The 25,856-nt window shown below is 39.0% G+C and overlaps 1 long non-coding RNA gene across 1 annotated transcript in view; it reads right to left on the reverse strand.

Moving 5' to 3' along the window:
- Positions 1-1,108: 1,108 nt before the first annotated feature.
- The window catches only part of LOC106995321 (uncharacterized), a 42,316-nt gene continuing 17,568 nt past the window's right edge, over positions 1,109-25,856 (reverse strand). Inside the window, exons 2-3 of the long non-coding RNA XR_001442104.1 lie at positions 24,693-24,833; positions 1,109-1,161 (exon numbers count right to left, since the gene is read on the reverse strand). This is a non-coding gene — a long non-coding RNA (uncharacterized LOC106995321). The remainder of the gene's footprint in view (positions 1,162-24,692; positions 24,834-25,856) is intronic.

Below are 25,856 nucleotides of genomic sequence, written 5' to 3' on the forward strand. Positions count from 1 at the left end.
TCTTTAAGCACTGTTAAGCATCACAGTGTTTTGCGAAAATATTTTCAGAATGGTTATATGCAGTCTGCTTCCTACTGCTCAAAAGTTTTTTTAGAAAAAAACTTAAAAATCAACATGTCTTAAAAATATTTTTCAAACCAAAACAAATGTCTCAAAAGCTATTTGCAGATACGATGATTAGTAAGATGATTCAGCCCTGAGGAATATTTTCTCTAGTGTTATTCTGATGCTTACACTTTGAGGATTTGATTTAGTCAGATTATTTTCTCAAAACTATGTTTATTTTCTATCTATCGTGAAACTCAGCTAACAGACCAAAGAAATTCAAACCTTAAAGCTACAACACAAAACATTTATTGAATAAACGAATCATTTTTTCCTTTTTTTCTTGGCTGCCAGGAAACTCAGAGTTATGTTAGGTAGAGGAAACTGTTTCACCCTTGGTTCTCCCTTTCTCTACATGATTTTCCTATCATTCCTTTGATCTTTATTTATCTGCCCTATTTCTCTGAATTTTTATGTTAATCTGTTTCAAATCCATTTTGGATGTAGATGGAACTACATCTACGGATGAATCTATGGAAAGATGCCCAGTTGCAGTAGTACTCATATAAATGCAAATTTTAAAATTCACAAAATATTGCTTAACACACATTTGAATGGCAAAGTTATAAAGCCAGATAATATTATGAGCTGATGATGATATGATAAATCATATATTAAGTTCTGTTTGTTGGAGTGTGAAGTGGTAGAGCCACTCAGGAGAGCAATCTGAAGGTGTTTAATGAAATTAAATATGCATAAACTCTATGAATGAGTTTATAATTCTGTAACAGAACCATTAAGGGACATGTGCAAGGATGTTTATAAAATCATTGTTTGTGATAGCACTGAAAGCAATCTAGATTTCTATCACTAAAAGACTGAATAAGTAAAATCTGACATATGCACATGCTAAGGATACTATGTAAAGTCAGAACTCTAGTAAAGATACACATCTTAGCCCTAGCTACCATAATAAAATGCCATAGACTGGGTGGCTTAAATAACAGAAATTAATTTTCTCACAGTTCTGGGGGCTAGAAGTCCAAGATCAGGGTGCTAGCATGGTTGAGTTCCAATGAGGGCTCTCTTCCCAGCTTGCAGATGATTGCTTTCTCACTGTATCCACACATGGCACAGAGGGAGAGAGAGAGAGAGAGAGAGAGAGAGAGAGAGAGAGAGAACTAGTTCTCTGATATTGCTTCTAGGGAGAGAGAGTTAGTTCTCTGATATCACTTCTTATAAGTGTACTAATCCCATCATGAGGGCTCTGTAATCATTACCTCATCTAACCCTCCCAAGATCCCGTTCTAACTACCAACACATTGGGAGTTATGGCTTCAACATATGAGTTCTGGGGGGACACATACTTTCATTCCATAACATTTTGCCCCTAGCCCCCCAAAATTCATGTCTTTCTCACATGCAAAATATATGCAGTCCATCTCAACAGACCCAAAAGTCTTAACTCAGTCCAACAACAACTCTAAAGTCTTAAGTGCAAAGTATCATCTAAATATCATCTAAATCGTGTATGAGTGAGACTCAAGGTACAATTTGTCCTGAGGCTAAATTTCTCTCTAGCTGTGAACCTGTGAAACCAGACAAGTTATGACTGAACTTGCTTTGTGTTTTTTTCACTGAGATTCTGGAAAGGAGATCCTTGGAGGATCGTGTATGAGTGAGACTCAAGGTACAATTTGTCCTGAGGCTAAATTTCTCTCTAGCTGTGAACCTGTGAAACCAGACAAGTTATGACTGAACTTGCTTTGTGTTTTTTTCACTGGGATTCTGGAAAGGAGATCCTTGGAGGAGCAGGGGAGAAATTGGGGATATTTTGCCTAGGGTTGAGAGATGTCTTGGCTGTCTTTAGATGTCAGAGGATTTGTCATTTGCAGAGACAGAACTGTGTCTTATAGCTCCAGAGAAAATCCCTAGGCTGTAGAAATAAGTCTTCAAAGAGATAACATTACTTAATGGGTAAAACAAATCAAAAGCACAGTAATATTAATAGCTGCTGCTTCCATTTACTGATCACTTACTAGGTGCCAGGCTCTGGGTTGAGCATTTTAAATTCATTATCTTAATTTGTTCTCTCAGAGATGCAATGAACTAAGTGTTCAAACTACCCCTTCAGAAAACTGGCATAGGAAAAAAAAACCAAAATTGACTATATAGAAACTTTGTTTCTAGAATTTAATCAAATTAAAATGAATCTTTTCAGTAGTAGAACTGTTTTTTCCACTAGATTTCAGGGCATGAAATTCCATTAAGACATAGAGCATTGGCTGGGCGCGGTGGCTCAAGCCTGTAATCCCAGCACTTTGGGAGGCCGAGACGGGCGGATCACGAGGTCAGGAGATCGAGACCATCCTGGCTAACCCGGTGAAACCCCGTCTCTACTAAAAAATACAAAAAACTAGCTGGGCGAGGCGGCGGGCGCCTGTAGTCCCAGCTACTCGGGAGGCTGAGGCAGGAGAATGACGTAAAACCCGGGAGGCGGAGCTTGCAGTGAGCTGAGATCCGGCCACTGCACTCCAGCCTGGGCGACAGAGTGAGACTCCATCTCAAAAAAAAAAAAAAAAAAAAAAAAAAAAAAAAAAAAGACATAGAGCATCATACTATACCTGTATCTACCACCCATGTGATGATCATTTCCTGAACTCTGAGGACCAGCTCACAGACTTCCTTGACACTCCAAGTTCTGTCCTCATCCTGGGTGTCCTCAACAATATACACATGGAAGTCCCACCCCAAACACCCTGGCCTCATATCTCTCTGACCTTTAACTTCTGAGCGCCTCAACCACTCCCATTCACTTGGCACCACTGGGCGTGGCTTCAACTCCAATATCCCACTGAGGCCCAAATCTCCTAATGAAGGCTGGGTCCATGCCATTTGCTCTTTGGCTTCACTGAGGGGTCCAGCGCTCAAGACCTTCCTTTTCTCTTCACTTTTTCCTTGTCCAGCCTAGATCTTGGAGCATATTGATTTAGTATTGACTGCCTCTTCGTCCCCTTGCCCTCCAATGACCACATCTGCACTGTTTAGCCTCAGTTTTGAGTCTCTCCAAACCAGTGACTTCTCTGATGTCATAATGGCCACTGTGGGAGAAAGGAGCAGCACCCCAAGTATTGTTGCCTCTAACAGAATTTCCAACCTCAGTTGGTCCTGCTGGCCACCCTGCAATCCTTTCACATGCCTCAGGTCACCTCTTTCTCCAATTTTCCTCCTATCTGTACTCCAGGTTTTTTCATCACTCCTCTCAAACAACAGCCCCTTTCACTCTACTGTCACCACACCCCATACAATGGCTCAGACTCCTACTTCATAAAGGAGATCGAGGCTAACTTCAGCTCCTTGCCCCCATACCTACAAAGGTCTCTTTGGCTTCACTAGCTCTCACTTCGCATTTCTCTTTTACTTTCAGAAGAACTGGCCCTCATCCTCTAGTTTCTCCACTTTTGCTCTGTACACCCTCCTCTAATTTTCCTTCTCCTATCTCCCCTAGAACCTTGCTTACACTATTATCCATTCTCTTTCCTGACTCTTTATTCCCTCTCTCCCTACCAGTTTCCTAACCTCAGGTTATTCATATGCTCAACTGTCCCTCTTCTTTAGAAATCTTTTCTTGGCACCACTGCCCCCTTCATCTACTATTAAAGCTCCTCTCATCTTTTAAGCCTAAAAAAACAGTAGTCTATACCCAATCTCAGCTTTATCACTTCCTATTCTTTTTTCAATTCAGTGTAATCAATCATACCACTCCACTGTGCTACATTTACCATGATTGCTCTTTAGTCTTGCTCTTACTTTTTATTACAGTTGTATTGAAGCATATAATAAATTGCACATATTTAAAATATATATTTTGATGAGTTTTGACACATGTATACACCCATGAAACTATCACCTCAATCAAGATAATGAACATATCTATCACCAACAAAAGTTTCAAGATACCCTTTGGTAAACCAAACAGCCCACACACAGTCCCTAAGCAGCCATTGATCTGCTTTTATCAACACAGGTTAATTTGCATTTTTTAGAATTTTATATAAATGGATTCAGACAGGATGTACTCTCTTTTGTCTGGCTTATTTCACTCAAAATAATTATTTTGAGACTCATCCATGTTGTGCATGCATCAACAGTTTGCTCTTTTAAATTGCTGAGTAGCATCCCACTGTACAAATATGCCACAATTAATTTATCCATTCTCCTGTTGATGAACATTTGGGTTGTTTACAGTTTGGGGCTGTTTTTAATAAAGCTGCAATGAGCATTTGTGGGTTAGTATATATGCTTTCATTTCTCTTGGGTAAATAGCTAGGAGAAGAATGAGTGGGTTGTAAGGTAGGTATATGTTTAACTTTTTAAGAAACTGCCAGATTGTTTTCCAAAGTGAACATACCATTTCATATTCCCATGAGGAATGAATGAAAATTCCAGTTGTTCTACATCCTCACCAACATTGGTATGGTCAGTCTTTTCATTTCAGACGTCCTAATGGATGTGTAATGATATCTCACTGTGGTTTTCATTCACATTTCTTTAATGACTAATGGTGTTGAACATCTTTTCATGTGTATATTTGCCATTTGTATTTCTTCTTTTGTGAAGTGTCCATTCTAATCTATTGCCTATTTTTAGTGTATTGCCTATCTTCTTATTACTGAGTTATAAAAGTTCTTTACATATTCTAGACACAATTCCTTTATTGGATATGTGATTTGTAAATGCTGTCTCCCACCTGTGACTTACCTTTTTATTTTACTAATAGTGCTTTTTAGGAAACAATAGTTTCTAATTTTGATGAAGTCCAATTATCAATTTTGCTTAAGTTCTCATGCTTACTGTATTCTATTTAGAAAATATTTGCCAGATGTAAAGTCACTTAGAATTTCTATTAAGTGTTGTGCTGGAAGTTTTATAGTTTTAGCTCTTACTTTTAAGTCTTTGATCCATTTTGAGTTAAATTTTGTACATAGCATGAGATAAGGGCTGAGGCCCTATTTTTTTGTATGTGATAATTCCATTGTTTCAGCATTGTTTGTTGAAAAAGATTTCCCCATTAAATTGCCTTGCCATCTTTGTGAAAAATTAAATGACCTTATATGTGTAGGTCTATTTTGGACTCTCTATTCTGTTCTATTGATATATAAGTTTGTTTTTACACCAATACTATACTGTCTTGATTATTATACCTTTACTATAAATCTTAAAACCAGACAGTTACTTGTTTTTTGTGAAAGTTGTTTTTGACACATCTAGGTCCTTTGAATTCCTATGTAAATTTTAGAATCAACTTGTCAATATCTATAAAGAAGCCTCCTGGGATTTTGAATGGGATTATGATGAATATCTAGATCAATTTGGAGAGAACTGAAATCTTACCATTATTGAGCTTTCTGATCCATAAACATATCTTTCCACTCATTTGGGTCTTTGAAAATTTCTTTCAGCAATATTATGTACATGTTTTCCATGTTGTTTGTCAAATTTATTCCTAAGTATTTTATATTATTTGATGGTATTGAAAATAATATTTAAAAATTTTCAATTTTCTTTTGTTTGTTGCTAGGGTAAAAAAAATTGATTTTTGTATATTGACCTTGTATCCTGCAACCTTGCTAAACTCACTTATTACTTTTAGTAGCTTTTTTGTAGATCCCTTTCGATTTTCTACAGGAGATGATCCTGTAGTCTGGGAATAAAATATCTTTGTACCAAATACATATGTCTTTTATGTATTTTCACACCTTATTGTATTCAGTATGGTCTCCAGTAAAATGTTGAACAGAAGTGGTGAAAGTAGACACCCTTACCTTACTCCTGATCTTTGGGCAAAAGCATTCAGTCTTTCAGCATTCAGTGTGATATTAGCAGTAGGCTTTCCATTTAGCAGTTTGAAGATGCTCTCTTCTATGGCAGGTTTGCATAGAAGTTTCTATCTTTAACACCAGGAGTGGACATTGAATATTGTAGAATGTGTTTTTGCTACATTACTAAGAGAATTATATGGATCTTCTTTGTTAATATGGTGAATTATTACATATTGACATTTTCAAATATTAATCCAACTTTGCAATCCTTGAATAAATTTCACTTAACTATGATGTAGTATCTTCTAAATGTATTACTGGGTTTGATTTCATAAAACTAGTTAAACATTTTAATGCATATGCTTGTAAGAGATATTGATATATAGTTTTCTTTACTTGTATTGATTATGACTGGTTTTGGTCTCAGGGTAATGCTGGCTCATAGACTGAGTTGTAAAGTATCCCCTCATCTTTCTATTTCTGGAAATGTTTGTGTAGGGTTGGTATTATTTCTTTCTTCAATATTGGGTAAAAATGACCAGAAAAGCTATCTGATCCTATAATTTTTTATGCAGAAAGGTTTTCAACTACAAATTCTTTCTTCTTGAGTGAGCTTTGGTAGCTTACATCTTTTAAGAAACTTGCTGATTTCATCTAAGTTGTTGAAACTATTAGCCTAAAATTGTCTATAATATCCTTTCATTATCTGTAAAATCTGCAGTGGTATCACCCCTCTCATTCCTGATATTAGTAAATTGTGTCTTCTTTGTGTTTTTTTTTTTTTTTTTTCCTGAACAGTCTGGCTAGAGGTTTAACAATTTTATTGATCTACTCAAAAAATTAGATTTTGGTTTTGTTGATTTTCTCTATTGTTTTTCTGTTTTGCATAATATTTTATTGATTTCTACCCTTATGTTTATGTCCCTCTTTCTCCTTACTTTGAGCTTAATTTGCTTTTACTTTATAGTTTCTTAAAGTAGAAGTTTAGATTATTGATATGAGCCCTTTCTTCTTTTCTAATATAGCCTTTCATAGTATAAATTGTCCTCTGAGCACTACTACTTCAGCTGCAATCTGCAAAATTGGTATTTTGCATTATCATTTTTATTCACTTCAAAGTATTTTCCATTTCTTATGAGTTCCTATTTGACCCATGGGTAACTTAAGTGTATTGTTCAGGATTTTTTTTTAATAGTTGGGAACTTTTCAGATGTCTTTCTGTTACTGGTTTCTAATTCAATTCCATATTGATCAGAATATATTTGTATAATTTTACTATTTTTTAAAAGTATTCAGGTTTGTTTTATGAGCCAGAATATGGTCTATCATGATAAATGTTCTATCTGTACTTGGAAAAATATTTATTCCAATACTTTGGATGAAGTGCTCTATAAATGTCACTTAGGTCAATTTCATCGAAAGTGCTTTTTAAGTCTTTTCTAATCTCACTAACCTTCTACTTTTCTATAATTTGTTGCTACTATAGTTTGGATACACCTCCAAGCCTCAGGTTGAAATTTAATCCCCAACGTTGGAAGTGGAGCCTAATGAGAGGTGTTTGGGTCACGGGGGCTGATACCTCATGAATAGATTAGTGTCCTCCCTGAGATGAGGGAAAGTGAGTTTTTGCTCTCTTAGTTCCCGCAAAAGCTGGTTGTTAAAAAGAGCCTGGAACTTCCCCACACCTTGTTTTCTCTCTTGCCATGCAATCTTTGTACTTGCTGGCTCCCTTTTGCCTTCTGCCATGAGTGGAAGCTCCCTGAAGCCCTCATCAGAAGCAAATGCTAGCTCCATGCTTCTTGTATAACCTGAACAACTATAAGCCAAGTAAAACTATTTTCTTTAAAAATTACCCAACCTTAGATATTCCTTTATAGCAACACAAAATAGACTAAGACAGAAGGGTAGTGAAATTTCCAAATATAATCGTGGATTTGTCTAAGCTCTATCAGTGTTTGCATCATGTATTTTTGAACCTCATTATATAAGATTATTATGTATTTTTAATGAATTAACCACGTTAACATTATGAAAAGACCCTCACTGGTTTGAAATCTACTTTGCATGTATTGATATAGCCAGTTTAGCTTTCCTGTGTCCATTGTTAGCATGGTTAACAGGTTTCTTTCAGTGCTTTTAAAGATATTGTTTTCTGATGTCTTAAAACTTGCATCGTTTCCAACAAGAAATCTGCTGTCTTTCTTATAATTGTTCCTCTTTAGGTAATGTGTCTTCCACCACCTGCCTAACCTACCCCACTCCCTGTCCCCTTGTAAATAAAGCTTCTTTTAAGATTTATCTTAAAGATAACATTTTATCTTTATCACTGATTTTAAGCAATTGGGTTATGATGTCCCTTGGTGTAGTTTTTCACAATTTTTATGCTTGGGATTTGTTGAGATTCTTAGATATGTGGGTTCATAATTTTTATCCAATTTGAAAAATATTCAGCCATTATTTCTTAAAATATTTTTTCTGTCCTCCCTCCTCCTTTGATGACTCTGATTATGTCTATGAGGCTGATTTCAATGGTCTCACAGCTCACTAACACTATGTTGATATTTTTTATTTTTCCTCTCTTTGTTTAATTTTCAAGTTTCTAATGCTATGTCTTCAAATCCAGTAATCTTTTCTCTGCAAGTTCCTTTTTCACCATTTACCCCTTAAACACTGATGTTTTATTAGGGATCATTTTTATGCCACCTTTTCTTCTCGCTCTGCACACTCACACACTTCTAGGGCTTCAGTTACCATTTTTATTTTGATCACTGCCAAAACTGCATCTTTAGACCAGACCATTCAGTATTCTAGTATTTCTGACTGCCTATTTGACATCTTCCCCTGCTTAACCCTGCACTTTAGCTTATACAGAAACTATTATCTCCTCCTGTAGGTTTTATCACAATAAATAGCAACACAAAACAACTGGTTACCCAAACATGAAACATGGGTCTCATTCAAGACCCTTTTTGAAGGCTTATATATTGTTTTAGGCATTTATGTATACCTATGTTTCTAGTACAATGATAGCATATTAAAATGCTTAGTAAATGTTTATTGATGTATAAAGTTATTTTTCCATGGGTTTAAAATTTGTAAGAGTCATGACAGGATTTGAATCTAGATTTTTATGAATTTAAATCCCTGTTTCATCCACTACATGATATTATCTTCAAGGTAAATAGTCCAATTCCTTAAATCTTTATTTCTTGAAACTTCTCTATTCTTGTACAGTCTTTCCATGTGTATTTTAAAGTATGAGACTTTTAAGTCTGGAAATCTATAGAAAGTATGGAAGTTTGTATTTTCTAAAGATCGCTATAACAATGTCATATTCCATGTGCTGTTTTGCAATGCCACTACCTCATCAAGAAGTAGAGTCTATTTTTCTACCTTTTTGAGTCTGAATGGGACCTGTGACTGCTTTTGCCCATACAATATGATAGAAGTGATGCTGTTACAGTACTTGGAATAGCTCTTAACTGCTCTGGAAATTTTCACTGATTTCTTGAAAGCCAGCCAACATGTGATTACCCTAAGACCACCAATGCTATGAAAAGCTCAAGTCATATGGAGTGGGCCTGGAGGATGAGATGTCATATTGAGGTGAGGCACAAGGTTCCAGACCTTGAGGTGACCGACATGTAGGTGCGGAAGCTATCTTGAAAGTGGAGTGTCCAGTCCCAGCTCTCCAGCCAGCTCCACATGAATGAGAAACAAACCACTAGGCAAGGCCGTCTCAAATTTCTAATCCATGAAATAATGAATAACATAAATTTGTTGCTTAAGGCCACTAAATTTCGGATGGTTTGGTACACAAGAACAGACAAGCAAAATGGAAGAGAAGGAAATATGACTAACATGCCTATAATCATGGAAGGTTTAGACCAAAATCTTTTTTTCCTAAGCCCCAAAATACCAAGAAAAGGAAGTCAACCTAGAGGGTAAGAAGATTGAATAAGGATATATAAGAGGCTTCCTTAATACCCTCATCAGGAAATAAATACATAGAGCTTGAGACACCTACACCTTTAAAATGGTGAAGAAAAAATATATATGACTTCCAAACAGGCAAAAAGTAAAATAAAATAAAATAAAATAGGATTGCTTTTCAATAGTACAGATGGCAAAGAGCAAGAAGAAGATGCAGCTATTTTGGAGGGCAGAAAGAGTATTCCCCAAAGTCATGACTAGCTTGAATAATGGGTTAAATATAAAAGAATTTAGCAGTCATTAGTGAAAAGTGATGCAATTGAGTTCAACCTGCATATGTATACAAATAATTAAAATGACCAGTGAGAAAATAATTTAGGTGCCAGTAACTGCTTAAAGATAATAACTTCTTAAACCACATTATTAGAAGTGGAAAATTCCAAATGAAGAAGGCTGATCAGCTTTTTTTACTCAGAAAAAAACCTGGAAGATTGTCCTCAGTTATGTGAGCAATTGGGAGAATTCGAGGACACAAAGCCATACCACGTGGAGAAACTGTTGACTTTTTAGGTCTGTGTCAACCAGGAAAGTCTTTGAAACTATATATTTAGATGCATTCTTGAAATTCTGAACATCTCACACAATTCCTTAATACCTAGTCCCAGCCTAGATCCACTGTAATGGTGTTCTTCAAATCTAACTGCATAATACTCTAAAGGGGTCTGGAAAGGCAGAGCCCAGAGGGAGAATTGCTTCTGGGCTTTCTCATTGCAAGATTTGATTAAGGCAGGCTTTCCCGTAAGACTTCTGAGGTAGACTGGGGTGGGTCTTGTTTGGATGTCCCTGTTATCTCACAAACAGGAAGGATTTCCAATTTCCCACTTAGAAAGAACCAGCAGGCCTGGGGTCAAGGTCAGTTGGACGTGACTTCACCAGAGTTTTGCCCCTGTGTGCTTGCTTTGTGATGTATGACTCATCATAATTAAATTTTGAGCTAGATTAACTATAATTCCTGCACTTATTAGGCGATCAGTGTTTAAAGCCCTTGTAAAAGAGGATGAGCTGTTCATTCTGATAATGCAATTAACTACCCAACAGAGCTAATATTTTATTTTAGGGAAGAGTAATTTTTGATTAATGATGCATTTTATTTCCCAAATCCCTGCAGCAGTGGGTCACATCTTCGGTGAGAAAGCCAAAGAAAAAGGGTAAAATTAGAAAACTTGGAGTGTTTGGAGGCAGATTAGTGTGGATTCTACAGAGCTGGCTGCTCCCTTGGAGCCCACTCCCAATTCCTGAACTTCTGCTCTCTTGGGCACACATGTACCCCAGGATTGTCCACAGCAGAATACACCTCAAGAGTATTTTTGGGGAGCGTAAATCTCCCTTGTCCCAATTTCTTCTTACAGAAACAGGATATAACATCAGCATTTCTGAAGTTCTTTGGCTATGGGACGCTATTTAATTCCATTATTCCCAGAGCAAGATCTATGTGAAGAGAGGACTGGTTGGGAGGGATCCAGAAATGCTTCCTGGAAGAAGTGATATTTGAAAAAAGTGCTGATTAATGGCTTGTGTGAGAATTGGGGTGCACTATTTGGGGTCAAGGACATCAGTTAGAAGGTTATTTTAGGAATCCAGTTGAGGTATCAGCAGGGAGATAAAGAGAAGCAGACATATTCAGCCAATATTAAAGAAGTAGAAATTTCAAGACTTGCCGATTGATTGGATATTTAGAGGACAGTGAGTGGAGAGTGTCAAGAAAAAGGTCTAGGTGCCTAATTTGCATGATGAAGCATATGATAGTAGATTAGGTGGAAAAGCATGTTTGTGTGGGAAGTTTATTTCTTCTGGAATGGTGGAAGAGATTTCGAGTTGGAGTTAACTGTGGTACATCAAAGTAGAGATGTACAATGGGGCAACTGGATTTCTGGGACATGGACTCAGAAAAGAGAAGATACAGATGTAGAGGTTATTGGTGAAGTGGTTGCAACCAGGAGTGTAGACCATATTGCTCAGGAATGGCATCTTCAAATTAGACTATGAGAAGAGGACCAGGAACTAAACTAAAAAAGACTAAGTCCAAAGGAGTAAGCCAAGGAGGAGCCAGGAAGGAGACTGAGCAGAAACAGGTATCAGTGGCTTTAACTTTGGGGAACTGAGGACCATTGAAGCAAAGGGCAGGAAAAATACCTTGAACAAAATGAATCTGCATCCTCAACAAGTGGAATTCATGGGAGATAGGCTGAGGATGACACCACATGTTTAAAGTTTAGCACAGGTAAGGGCATAGAAGGTGAACTGGGAAAGGTGCCAAGGCCAAAATTTCAGTGAACAAACTTGAGCATTTTCAAGTACGGAGATTTCTCAAAGAACTAAAAATAGAACTACCATTTGATTCAGCAGTCCTACTACTGGGTTTATCCTGAAATGAAAATAAATCATTATTTTTTTAAATGCCTGCACTCACATGTTTATCACAGCACTAGTTACAATAGCAAAGTCACAGAATCAACCTATATGTCCATCAACGGATGACTGGATAAAGAAAATGTGGTGTATGTATACACCATCGAATACTACTCAGCCATAAAAAGAATGAAGTCGTGTTTTTTTCCACGAAGATGGATTGAACCGGGGGCTATTATCTTAAGTGAAATAGCTCAGTACCAGAAAGATAAATACCACATGTTCTCACTTAGAAGTGGAACCCAAACAATGGATACACATGAACATACAGAGGGAAATAACAGACATTGGAGACTCCAAAAGGTGGGAGAGTGGGAGACGGCTAAGGATTGAAATATTACATATTGACTACAATGTTCACTCTTTGGGGGGATGGATACACTAAAAGCCCAGACTTCACCACTAGGCGATATATGCATGTAAGAAATCTGGACTTGTACCCCCTAAATATATAAAAATAATTTTTAAAAATTGAGCACATTTTCTCTGAAAGCAACTTGCCACTATTTGCTAACCTGCCAAAAAGACTTAGTGTGGCCTTCCCTCTTTTGGAACCAATGTAGGCATCACTATTTTTTCCCTCGGCCTCTGGATCCAAGAGAGCAGCGTCCATCCTTTGTGCCTTCCTCAAATCCTTCCTGCACAGCCACTGCTGCTGGCCTCTGAGAAGGATGGAAACTGATGCTGGGCCCACAGTATTCCAAACTTACCATGATCTGGCCCAAACATATATTCCCATCTTATCCTTTTCTTTTTTGTATCCAATCCCAGCTCCATCAGAATAGAATTATTCACTGATTCCCATCTAATCCGTCTGGTTTCTTACCACTGTGCCTACATCATGCTGTTCTCTTCCTGGCAGTGCCTACACCCACCCAGTTCCTATTTCTTCAAATTCTACTCGTCCTTCCTTGGTCGGTTTCATCTACCATGAAGTTATCCCACATCCCCCAAACAGCAAACAGATCTGAATCTTTTCTCTAGGCTACCAGAGCATTTTACTCTTTCATGGCACGAATGCTACTTTGCTATGTATTTGGAATTAGCCAAATCTGTTTTAAATTCCTCCCTCTAGACCATGAGGCTCTGGACCATATCCTGCCTTTCTTTACATCTTATCCATCAGCACTAAGTACAGTGCCTGGTACATATGAAATATTTAATAAATGATTATATAATGAATAAGTGAATGCACAAATGAAGGAAGAAATGATTCGTGGAAGAGCCCAGTGCTAATCTCAGAGAGAGAACTTTCTCTTATCTGGCTTCCAGATTCCAAATGGAGTCTTATTACAAGTCTTGGATGTTGTCTTATTCCAGTAAGAAAAAGGTTTTGCAACCATGTCATGTTGAATCTCTCAATGGTCATGTGCATAGTTACTCATTTTCTGTATTTTCCTTTCTCCATATCCAACTGTAAGCGAATGCTATGGTATAGGAGAAAGAGCCTGGCTTGGGTATGGGATGAAGTTGGATTTGAATTCTGACACTGTCTTTTACTCACTCTCTGTGATTCTATAACAGGTCACTTGCCCTCTCTGTGTTCTGTAAACAGGAGTGTCCATCTCTGACCTGCCTCCCTTCCAGTACTGCTGTGAGGCCCCAGAAAGATACAGAATATACAGCTTCTTTGCAAAGCATAGACTCTGGGCATAGGTGAGGAATTATCATTAATGAGGTAATTAATCTGGCTTGAAATAAGGAAATGTAGATCCTGTCCTGGTTGGACCAGGCTGCATTTTTAGTCACTATGCTGGCTCTTGCAGAGCTCTGGGATATGGCTTTGGGTTATGTAGATGACACTTGTTAATGACAGAACAGTCTATAAGGGGAAAAATTTCAGATATGCTGGGGAATCCAAGGTAGCTAGATTGGCTAGTGACAAGCAGAGAACAGACTCTGCCTGGAATTGGTAATGAGGTCGCCGAAATGGAAGAGAAAATTGAGCCAAAGTGTAAATGTTCAAGCAGTTTAGGGAAGGGGTGTGTGTGTGTGTGTGTGTGTGTGTGTATGCATGCACCCATATGTATGATGGGGAGCAGGGGTCTTTAAGAACAATGAGTCTTGTCATTTGCATAATAGCTCTTCACAATTTGCAAAGCATTATCATAGCCACCATCTCTAAGGTCAGAGAACAGTATCTCCTTTTCCAAGATAACCTCAACTAGACCACCATCTCAGTCTTGACCTTTCCTTCCCTTCCTTTTTCTTCTCTTCCCTTTTCCTTCCCTTTCTTTTCTTTCTCTTCCCTTTCCTTCCATTTCTTTTCTTTCCCTTTCTTTTCCTTTCTCTCAGTCAATATCTCTATCCAACCTTAGTTCCCTGAGGACGGTTGTAGAAACTGAGTCTCAGAGAGTGAGAGGAGCAGAGATGGAACTTGAATTTTAGGCTTATGCCCTATTTTTATTTGGTATTTACCTTTTTATTATATATAAAAACAACAAAGCCCATTGTAAAATGTTTGAGGGGAGAGGAAAACCCAGACATGTATGAAGAAGAAAACGTCATTCATCCTTAACGATCAATATTGGATCCATATTTCCTTCCAGCTTTTTTCTATGCAATTTTACATGCTTGAGATTCTGCTAAATGTAAATTTATAAATTCCAGTATACTTTCCACTGCATCATGATCTGTGTAGTTTCCTTTTCTACACTAGACATTGCCTCTTCCAAACCACTGTTGCCTTTAAAGCCCCACTTGTCAAATAAGGTGTGTAGTAATGCCCCTTTGGCCTCTTGCAGCTGAAGTGAGAATCCTTTGAGATTCTAAGGGTAAGGGTATTTTGGAAATCTCAGTATGTGATTTGTGGAGGGGGTCTCAAGTGCAGGGTTTGGGGTTGAATAGCAATAGGCTACTCTGGCTCCTTCTCAAGTAAGCCCCCCTGTCCACTCACTGGAGATGAATGTTTCCAGGAGCCTCCCTCCTAAGCACTCCTTTGAGCATTCTGGATATGTCTTCACCCTCTCATCCTTTCCCCCTTTGTCCTTTCTCTCCTGTCTCCACTTTGACCTCAGGTGACCCTTAAGCAATAACCTGCAATGGTGAGTGGGATTTGATATTAAATATCACTTGAGAGCACAAGCAGGACATCTTGTACTTTTCCAAACTCACAGTTTAAAAAACACATAATAACATTTATTCTCTCATATTTTTTTTGTCCCTATTGGGTTAATTCTTGTTCTGCAGATATTTGTGTTACAAACTGACTATTCTTAGGCCAGGTGTGGTGGCTCAGCACTTTGGGAGGCCGAGGCGGGTGGATCACCTGAGGTCTGGAGTTCAAGACCAGCCTGACTAACATGGAGAAACCCCGTCTCTACTAAAAATACAAAATTAGCCGGGCATGGTGGTGCATGCCTGTAATCCCAGCTACTCAGGAGGCTGAGGCAGGAGAATTGCTTGAACCCAGGAGGCAGAGGTTGCGGTGAGCTGAGATCGCACCATTGCACTCCAGTCTGGGCAACAAGAGTAAAACTCTGTCTCAGAAAAAAAAAAAAAAAAAAGAAAGAAAGAAAAAGAAAGGAAGGAAGGAAGGAAGGAAAGAAGGAAGGAAACGAAACTGACTATTCTTAATGTATCTGTAGATGATAGAAACTGAAAAGAAGAGGTCCCAATAGTAAGAGTTAGCATATGCATGGAATATTAACTTATTGATTAATTGATTTTAATCTATTATTATCTTATACTTTCAGTAGTGGCAGAGTTCTTCGTTGAGGGAGGTGGAGAGGTGTGATGGTCACTGGTGGCTTAGTCTCCTGGGAATTTAGCTCACTGGGATGCCAGATTAATGCATCCTTGATGTGGGTTTCTTGCATTGGAGTGAATAAGGTTCTGATGATTAGGTGACCTGAGGAGGGAAGGGAAAAGAGTGTTTCTGTCTCCCAGCTAGTCATGTCTTTGATCGATAAAACTGTGGTTATGTAGCCACTCATATTCATTTTACACATCAAATATTAATCCCACAGCACACAGCAGTATTTCTCAATGTGTGGTCTATAAATTATCCATATCAGAAGCACTTTAGTCGAGGCCTGGGGATCTGCATTTGAAAAGCATCCCAGATGATGCAGATGCACACCAAAATCTGATCCCCAATGCTCCATTCTCTCAAGTACTCTGTGAGAGAAAAGGATGCCATGGTTAAGGAAGTTTTGGACACGTTGCCTACTATATCCACCTCTTAAGAGGTTCATAATGCACATTAGCATATTAAAAGCTCTGAAAAATCTTTCAGTAACAGAACAATCTTATGTCCACTAACATAAGATTAATTAAATTATGATACAGATGCAATAAACTCCTATGCTGTATTTTTTTTTAATGAGGCTGCCCTCAAAGAACTAAGAGGCAGCTTGGTGTAGATGTTAAGAGCATAGGTTCTGGAACCAGACAGACCTGAACTCAAATCCAACCTCTGCCATTAAATAACTGTAATCTTAGGAAAGTCCTCTGAACTGTTTTCTTTTCTCTACAGTGGGAATAATAATAATATTCTTCATCTCATGGAAGTTATTGTGAGTTTTAACTGAATGAAAATATGAAGTATTTATAGAATTGTATTTGGTACATGGAAAATGAACAGTAATTATTAGCTCTTATGATCACTGACATGGGAAAATGCTCATGATATGTTGTTAAATCAAAAGCAAGGCCAATAACAATATATATAGCACGCTTTCATTTGTGTTAATAAACTGTACATCATAAATAATTTCATAGATAAGTGTGGAAGGATAATCAGTACTCTGTTAATAGTAATTACCTTTGGCCTTAGGTACTGGGAGGGAGGAACGCTGTCAATTTTCACTTTACGCACTTTGGTAAGTTTTTTTGTTTTTGTTTTTGTTTTGTATTTTTCTCCCCAGCTTTATTAAGATGTAATTGACAAATAGAAATTGTATATATTTACAGTGTACAATGTGACATTTTGATATATGTATACATTGTGAAATGATTGAATCAAGCTATTTAACATATCCATTACCTCACATACTTAGTGTGTGTGTAGTGAGAATATTTAAGATATACTCTCTTAGCAATTTTCAAGTATACATTATTATTAACTGTAGTCACTATGCTGTACAATAGATCTCCAGAATTTCTTCTTCCTAACTGAAACTTTATATCCTTTGACCAACATCTCTCCATTTCCCCTCCACCTTTTGTTTTTATTTATTTTTTTAAAAATAATACATCTGGGAGATAAAAGGAATTTTGCCCAGAACTGAACCCAGTATGGCCCGGATAATGGAAAATAATCAAGTGTTAGCACGGTTCTCTCTTGTTTCCAGAGAAGCAAATTCAGCTACGTTTAGCTTTTATTGTTTAAATTTTTTTTATTTTTGCCAGCCTCACCATTCTTCTGACTCATCCAACTGTGTGCCTACTGATCTCCTCTGCCTTCTCTATGCTGACGGCTGCTCTGTATATAAGCCTGTCTTTGTACATGTGAATTTTGAATTCCTAATGCTGGACATTGCATTTCACAGAGGTCAGCCCATGCTGCAGCCTACTGAGACTGTTTTGGATCCTGAGTCTCCCATCCAATCTGTTAGCTAGATCCTCTAGCTTCCCAGCATCCTCACTCCCAGAGAGCATGCCATCTGTCTGAGCTGTTGGATAAGAGTGGTGACTTGACTGACACTGATGTAAAGATCTGTGACTTATCACTAGAGACCCTGATCCACATATCAGCAGCCACCTGCTACCTCTGGAGTCTCACCTGCAGTCTGTATTTCTTCACTTTATCTATAAAGGGCTCATGAGAGTCTAAGTCAAAAGCCTTGTTAAAATCCAGATGCATCCTGTCTACAACATTCTCCGATCTACAAGCCTTGTAACCTTATCAGAAGAGTAAATTAAGTTAGTTCTGCCATGACTTGTTTTCCTAAAGGCCCTACTTAGTGTTATTACTAAAAAAGATTTGATTTGAGCCCAATAGTGGTTTCAATTTAGACATATTTACCGTATTTCCCTACCTGCTCAGTGTCCCTCCCTGTCCCCCCAAGGCCTGCCTGGTGGCTGGAGTTAATTGGATGCATAAATTCATGCAAAAGGACTAGTGGAAAACAAGGGCTTATGTGTACTGTTTGCAACGTAGTAACAAGAAAGAATTGCTCAAAAAGTAGAAATGTTGACATATATGTGTGAATTTTGGATTCCTAGTCCTTGACATTGCATCATGATAGATTGAGGGCCTATTTTGGCTAGAGAAGGATTTTGATGCTCTTTACAATACAACAGGAAGGTTGTTTATCATTCTACCTGTGACCTGGGCTTAGTAATGGAGGTCTATATTAGTTTCTTAGGGCTGCTGTAACAAATTACCACAAATTTTGTGGCTTAACACAATAGAAATTTATTATCTCAAAGTCCGGAGGCCAGAAGTCCGATATGTTTCCTGAGCCAAGATCAAGGTGCTGGCAGGGCTGAGCTCCCTTTGGAGGTTCTAGGGGAGATGCATCTTTTGCCCCTTCCCACTTCTGGTGGTTGCTGGCATTCTTTGGCTGGTGGCCACGCCACTCCAATCCTTGCCTCCATGGTCACGTTGCCTTCTCTTCTTCTTCTGTCTGCAATCTCTCTCTCTGACACTTGTGATAAGGGCACTTGTGATTGCATTTAGGGCCCAGCTGGCTAGTCCAAGGTAATCTCTCTATATCAAGATTCTTAATTTAATCACATCTGCAAAGTCTCATAGAAGATAGCATTCGCACATTCTGGGGAATAGAACATGGATTTTATGGGAGGGGGAGCATTATTCAGCCTATCACAAAGACTAATAACAAATTACTAATGCCTTCCCCTGCCATGCTCTCCTCAGCCCCTTGGTTTATCTAAGTATGAAGGAGACAACTGGAATAAAGAAAAGCAAAATATTTCAGATGTCACTAGACTTTCTTTCCTCTTCTGGCCCCTGGTGGTATATCCAGTTGCAGATCTGTTCATGTACCTGTCCAGGTTCTGACCATACACACTCTGCTGGGAAATAGTGCAGTATAATCCACTCCTGAAATTCATCTTTGCCAGTTTTCACTCATTTGAGTGGCTTTCGACCTCCACAGCATAATTGCTGACACAAGTTGAAACTTTAACGGGGGGAAAGATTGATTGGCTCACCAATAACATTTGTCTCTTGGGCTGGCAGTGAGCACAGAGGAACCATTTATGCAATCTAATTATTACGTCAATTGGGGGATGGAGTAATGTTTCCCAGATGCCATTTGGCACCTGGAAAGCTGCAAATCAGCACTATCATATAAGAAACATTAATATAGACCATTGATTGGATTCATTGATCCCATCCCCTCCCCCATCCGCCTTTAGCTTCTTATTTTGGTTTGGAGTGAAACGCAAAAGCTTTGCTTTGCTTCTCTTAGCTGCCAGGTTCAGACAGGGGATCGGATTGATTAGATGTATTTTACAATTAAATGTACTTAAGGAATGATGTGCATTTCTGAATCATTGTCCCTTTTCCTGACCTTGAATCATTCAAAATATCTACGGCCAGTAGGACTGAGATCCAGGCTCCAAAGGAAGCCAAAACAGACAGGAGAGAAGAGCAAGGGGCAAAGTGCTGTTGCAATTTCTGCATCCTGAGCCTGCATAATATGTGCTCAGAACTTTTCACTAGGCTTTTCCGGTTCATTGTTGCAACAGTTTCTTGGTGTTAGATCATTGTAAGCCCCCAATAAGGCTTAGTTTTTTATTTTTAATGATTCTTTTTGTTAGTAACTAAGTAATCTGTTGGGATTAACCTCAACAGAGTGCAGGGCCCTAGAGCCCAAGGAAAGAGGATGTTAGGATATTGGGGAGGTTTATTATACCTCTTTAATCTTCATTTCCCTTCCACAAATGTAGGCAGATCCCTGCAAAATCTTTAAGTGACAAAGTCTTTCATTACACAATTGGAAACAAAGCTTAAAATATAGCTAGTCCAGGGAAAAGGAACATAGCTACTTAAATTTATACTAATGAGTAAATGACTGCTACTATAGACTCCTAGAGGGTCTATTAGATTTGGAAAGGGCTTCACAGCCCCAAGCCTAAGCTTGTTATTTTAAGGAGGGGAGGATTGAGAATTGACTTGCCCAAGGTCTTACATAAATTTTGAAGTACATTTTTTTTTTTTTTTTTTTCTGAAAGAGAGTTTTAATACGGGAGCACCTTAAGGGGCATTGTAAACAGACATTTGTGATCAGTTTTACCAAGGGCCAGTTCTGGGGGATTCCAAAGCCAACTATAACCTCAGGTCAATTTTTAAAGGTAGTTGATCACTAGTGCTTAAAACACACTCTTCCCCCTGGCTCTGCCCTGGCGGGATTCACCAAAAGTTCATGTGTCTTAATCCTTTTTGTTATCTTAGCATCTAGTAGAGTGTCTGCCTCATAAAAGGCATTCAGTGAGTGTTTGATGTAAGACTGAATGTTTTCAGAAACAGGGAAGGCTTTTCACTGTATCCTCCATACTCTCTCATTCTGCCTCCTGTGTACACATTGCTTAAATAGCTGTTCAGGTTAGAGATTTTGCCCTTGGGTGGGACTAATAATTGTGTCAATGGTCAGAGACCAAAGTGAAGAAGGCTACCCAGCTCACCCAGGATTGAACCCACACCCCTAGCCTTCCTTAAAGCATATGAGGAGATAGTCAGACTATAATCTGAGATGTTAGAAGCAAATATTATGGAATCCATGTATCTCTGAAGGCCAGAGTCACCAAGTCTATATCTCTGACCATTGCGGGCATCCTAAGTCAGGGAATCCAGCCTGCAAGTGGGAGCCGGCACACCTTCTCCAATAAGCTTTTCTTACTTTCTTGGGAGGAACCCCTCCCTGGTTGTGGTTGGGGCTACAGAGAAAGAGTAAAGGGGGAACCATAGGATTGTGGATAAGTTTCTCAGATACTCATGGCTTGTGGGAAGGAAGGAAGAGTTTGATCTGTCAAGACCTGCCCTTAGCTTTAATCTCACAGTGCCCATGCCCACCAATTCTACTTGTTTATTCTCTCCCTTTGCTGGTTCACCTGCACTCACCTGCAAGGACTGGGCCCAGGCATGGCCCCTGGCCCCAAGCATGCCTACCTCTGAGCTGCCTTGATTAAGTCCCACTGCTCATGCCTTCTGTGTTCATGGCAAAAGTTTTCAGTCAGGGATGATAATGAGGAGACAAGGCAGCCCTTGGGGCAGGGTTACCCATCAGCCCTAGACAAAAACAAGATCCAGCAACAAAGCCCATTCCTGTTGGCTGATGGCTCGGCATTGGCTGAGAGTCCAGAGAGCCTTCAGTTGGTCTGAACCAATGAAAAGCAGCCAAAGATACACTCTCTCTGGCCATTAAAGAGATATTTCCACCTACGATTGGCCCCAGGGTACTTCACCTCAGGGTTCTCCTATTGGCCTGGAATAGCATGCTGGCAGCTAGGGCACCCTGTGGTGAGCAGGCACCTACGTAGGCATGCAGTAAAACACAGCCTGCTGCTGGGCACTCAGGGGACAGGCAGATAGAGGAGGAGGTATCAAGATCCTCTCTCTGCTTAACTGGTGACATCTTGGGGTCCACCCACTTCTCCTTTTTGTGCCTCTCCCCTCGGGCTGGGCCTGCTCGCTCTCCTGGTCCCATTCCCCAAAGGACTTCGATTCCCAGGTATGGTGGTGACTGGCAACACAGGGTAAGATGTAGCCTTTTCTTAGGGTTATTTGCATTGTTGTAGGGGATCCTGAAATCTGAAAAGTGGTGGTGGTCCAAATACATTGTAGGTTCATAGAATTTTGGTGCCAAAAGGGAACTTTGAAATAGTTTCCATTTTACAGATGAGGAAGAAAACTGAGATGGACTCCAAGAAGTAATAGAATTTGGTCAAAATCATATAGCTAGTTAGTGGCAAGTCTCCTGACCATAGGCAAGGGCATTTCTGATGCATCACAAATGAATCTTAAACTGTGGTATTTCATGAACATTTCTACTGTTCTTCAAACCACTGTTTTTCTGTCCTTAGGAAACTCCTAGTTCCACTGGGGAGATCTTCAGATCACAAATTAATGACTTAATTAACATTTACAACAAGCTTTTGGCTGTGTCTTCAGTGTATGAAGAAGGGGGCTTGTGACATGGGCTTTCTTTCTGTTTACCCTCTTTTTGTGATTACCAACCCACAGTAGTGGATTGACTGTGACTAGGGCTCTGGAGTCATGTAATCAGCTATCTAGCTAGGAAGTTGTACAACTGGTGACTCTGGCCACTAGCACCGTGATGTTTGAGCCATCACTGTTCAAGATGCAGCAAAGAAACAAGTCAGTTACTAAGTGGAAAAAGGTCTGAGTCTAAGCTACTGCCATATCAATACCAGTGCTTCATTTTTCATGCATTTAGCCTCCAAATCCCCTTTAGGTTAGAGACCTGGGTTTATTTGTTCATATATTAGGTGGGACCCTGAACAGTCCTGAAATCCTGGCCCTGGGTAGCTCTGTATCATCAACAACAATGATAAGCATAAAGGGTTTGGGATTACTCAATCCAGCTTTCCCCCATTGTGTCTGTTTTCTTCATGCTTCTACCTTTCTCATTCTCCTTTTTCTTATCCTTTAAAGGCCAATTTAAGTCCTGCCTTCTCCAGGAGCCTCCACTTATAATGCTACCCACGTCAATCTTTCCCTCTTTTGGATTCTTACTGTCTTTCCAGCCTATCCCTCAAAGTGACATTTCATTATATTCCATTTGTATTTATCACTATTGGTTCCATGTATATCAGCCTCATCTTCTCAACAAGAGTATAAGTTCCATAAAGGCAGGCTACACATTTTATCCTTGCTAAGTGTGCCCACAATATCTGGTGGATATTCAAATTAGACTAGAATGATAGCTTTTGTGGTGACATGGGAAATGCTCACAATATACTTAAGTGTCTAACTCAAAATACAAAAGTCTATGATCACAATTTTATAAAGACATGGAAAATAAAAGCAAGCAAGCAGAAAGGTAATACACTCAAATGTGTAAGAGGTGGGTGGGATGATAAGTGAATCTAAACATTTATATATTTACCTAACTTTTCAAAGTTTCAACAAGGAGCATGTATTACTCTTATGAGAAAAAAGACAAAGATTATTTAAAAGAGAATCATAGATTCATGAACTCTGGAAAGCAGAGCAGAAAAAGATGGAAGAGCTCATGTAAGTCCTGTCTTACTGTTTTAAGATGGAAAAGCCTGGGGCAGAGCTATGGGAGATGCCTACCTGGTGACTCAGTTTCCATATTCTAGGAGTAAACAACCCAGTTTTCTGGAGCTCTAAGGCTGAGCCTCCTAACCTCTCCTCAAATCCACCTTCCTCTGAGCTTCTCCTCTAGGCATCGGTCCTGGAAGTGGCTGCGTGGTTTTCTCCTGATGAGGTCTCCCATGATTCTTTGGTGTCTCCTGGGAGGGGGAACCTGAGGGTTTGGCTTTGACTCATGCTCTAGTCCCTTGCTAGCCTCTCCTGGAACTCACTGCTTTGCCTCTGAAGCATCCCAGGACAATAAGCTGTAGTATCCACACTCCCAGGTGGCTGGAAGTAAAAAACAACTAACTGTACCCTTTCCTAGAAATATATACTTACTGCACTCTGAGTACTTGCTGGGAAGGGTGATCTTGAACTAATTCCACTCAATACCTTTGCAAAGCCTTGCTGAGAACAATACTATTTAAGGAGGGCCACATGAAATTGGTGCTTGAAGCCCATCCATTCCTTTCCAACTGGACCCAACAGCCCCAGGTACTTGCCATATCCATAACTTTCCCTTCTAGTTAGGCCTACCCCACTCATAGCCAGGAAAAGGGGCTGGATGGATGTTTTATGCAGAAGAGTGGCCCAGGGATGGCCACTTGACCCCAGGCAGGCCATCTATGTTCTGGTAGCAGACCTATGTGGTAGATTTTTCTACTAGTGTTCCTCTTGCCAGCGGTGGAATCTGATGTGCCCACAATTGGTTAAAGTGATGAAGACTCTTGTTAAATGCACATTTGTCACTTGGGATGATAAACACATGTAATTCATTGTGTCCTTCTATGCTTCCATCCTTCCATCCATCCACCAAACAAGCATTGGGCTCCTATTTTTTATTTTCACTTCCCAAACCACAAAGCTCTGAAAACCAAAAACTTTCTCATAAGTTTGACGTTAAAACTCATTTTAACTTACATTATGATAGTCTTTCTTTATCCCACTTAGTGTGAACATCCATATATTTCATGACAAAAATATTAATGTATTTGATTATGGGGAGCTATGCCGCAACCTGCGAGAGGTGTTATGTGATATTGGCAAATACACATGATTACCTTGATAAAATTCCCCAAATTCTGAATTTTGAAACATTTGGCGCCAAGGATTTGAGATAAGGCACTTTAACCCTATAAGATCTAGGGAGGGGGAAGTGGTAGATACCCTACCTGAGTTGGCCAGGAACAGAAGAAACCACTCAGTGAAGGGAGTAGGCATTCAAGTCTTTAGAGAGAGAGGGCTTGCTCAGGTTCAAGCCAAGGAAATCCAGTTGGGTCACTCAGCCATTAGTCCAAAAGGAAGGAACAGGGCTGCAAACAGAAGACAGAATAAAGACTCAAGAGAAAGATGGAACTGAAATGGAACAAGAATAGTTTGAGAATGGGGAAATGAGAGGAAACTAGAAAGCAGCTGGAACAAGGTGTCTTTAACTGCAGTCAGTTGGCTGGTGGCTGTTAGGTACCAATTGGAGTCAGGTTAGCTTTAAAGTTGGAAGATTTTGGCAGGCAGATACTGAGAGAAATGAGACACAGCCTCTGTCCTCTCTTTGCCGAGAGTCTAGAATCTGCAGGGTCCTGAGACAATGGACAGAAATTGGAGTCACATTAGTCTGAAACAAAGATTTGGCTTTGACTTTTTTCAATCTCTGTATTTTTAAAGCTTTATTTTTAAATTGTGAAATATACCACACATAAAGAAAAGTGCATAAATCATAAATGCACAACTTGTTCAACGAGACACCCGTGTTAATTGTTACCCAGTTAAAAATAGAATATTATCAGCATCCCTGATGCCCTACTTGTGTCCCTTCCCTAATCATAATTCCTTTCTCCCCGACTAAAAGGTAACAACTTTTTTGACTTTTCCAAAAATCACTTCCTTGCTTTTATTTATACTTGTACTTCTTAGCATGCATTCCTAAACATTATAGTTTTGCCAGTTACTGACTTTTATGTAATAATTCAGTATGTATGCTTTTGTTTCTGGCTTCTTTCATTCAATATTATGTTTGTGAGATTCATCCATGTTGTTGCATAAAACTGATATTGTTCCTTCTCATTGCTGTATAATATTCCCTTTTGTGAATATGCCACAATTGAGTTTACCATTCTACTGCAGATGGGCATTTCCAGTTTGGGGCTGTTTGACTAACACTACTATGGTTATTTTTGTTTGACTTTTGGTGCACATGTGCCTGCATTTCTGTTAGTAGTGGAATCACTGAGCCATAAGCACACATTCCATTTGCTGAATGCTGCCAGTTTTTCAAAGTTTGTACCAATTTGCACTCTTTCATTGCGCCAAATCATTATTAACAGTAAGTATTGTCAGAC

The sequence above is a fragment of the Macaca mulatta genome, chromosome X (assembly GCF_049350105.2).
Source record: "Macaca mulatta isolate MMU2019108-1 chromosome X, T2T-MMU8v2.0, whole genome shotgun sequence".
In the NCBI taxonomy this organism is placed as follows: domain Eukaryota; kingdom Metazoa; phylum Chordata; class Mammalia; order Primates; family Cercopithecidae; genus Macaca; species Macaca mulatta.